Source organism: Balaenoptera acutorostrata, chromosome 3, assembly GCF_949987535.1.
Source record: "Balaenoptera acutorostrata chromosome 3, mBalAcu1.1, whole genome shotgun sequence".
In the NCBI taxonomy this organism is placed as follows: domain Eukaryota; kingdom Metazoa; phylum Chordata; class Mammalia; order Artiodactyla; family Balaenopteridae; genus Balaenoptera; species Balaenoptera acutorostrata.
In genome coordinates this window covers 37,455,951-37,456,869 of record NC_080066.1, presented here as the reverse complement: position 1 = coordinate 37,456,869, position 919 = coordinate 37,455,951, and the positions used below count along the sequence as shown (strand labels likewise).

The 919-nt window shown below is 40.6% G+C and overlaps 1 non-coding gene across 1 annotated transcript; it reads left to right on the top strand.

Moving 5' to 3' along the window:
- Nucleotides 1–561: 561 nt before the first annotated feature.
- On the top strand, nt 562–634 carry TRNAR-CCU (transfer RNA arginine (anticodon CCU)). The gene has a single exon. It is a non-coding gene; the product is annotated as a tRNA-Arg (tRNA).
- The last annotated feature ends 285 nt before the right edge of the window (nt 635–919 follow it).

The following is a 919-nucleotide window of genomic DNA, read 5'->3' as shown; positions in this document are numbered from 1 at the left end:
ACCTCATTAATCATCAAGAAGTACAAATTGAGACCACAATGAGATTCTATTCAATATCTATTTGAGAGGTGAACATTAAGAAATCTGACAAAACCAAGTGCTGAAGAGGATTTGGATCAATAAGATCTTGTATACAATGTTGTTGAAACTGTAAATTGGTAAAAACCACTTTGGTTAGCAGTTTGGAATTATCTTGTAAAACTGAAAGTTCACTTAGTCTTTGACCCAACAAGTCTACTCCTGTATAAATATGCAAGAGAAATTCTTGCACTTGTGCACCAGTGGGTTTTATACGAATATTCTTAGTAACTCTTTTGCAATAGCAAAAACCTGCAACAATCCAAATGCTCATGATCAGGAAACTGGTTGTATTAGTTTGAAGTCACCAAAAGCAGAGACTGGGACAAGGACTTGGGTGCAAGTTGTTCATTTGGGAAGTGATCTCAGGCAGCAGGGGTGAATAAGAGAGAGAGATTGAGGCAAAGTAGCAGGAAACGCCAACATAAGGAGTGTGATTCCATGGAGACCTCTGAGAAATATACAAAATGCCTCCCAGGGACTTCCCTGGTGGTCCAGTGGCTAAGACTCTGTGCTCCTAATGCAGCGGGCCCGGGTTCGATCCCTGGTCAGGGAACTAGATCCACATGCTGCAACTAAGAGTTCACATGCCACAACTAAGAATTCACATGCCACAACTAAAGATCCCATGTGCCGCAACTGAAGATGCTGCATGCCACAACTAAAAGCCCTCATGCAACAACTAAGAGCCCGCATGTTGCAACTAAGATCCCACACACAGCAACAAAGATCCCGTGTGCTGCATAAGACCCAGCACAGTCAAATAAATAAATAAATAAATAAATAAATATTTTTTAAAATCCCGTATAAAAAAAAAATGCCTCCCAGAATTGTCCATCTG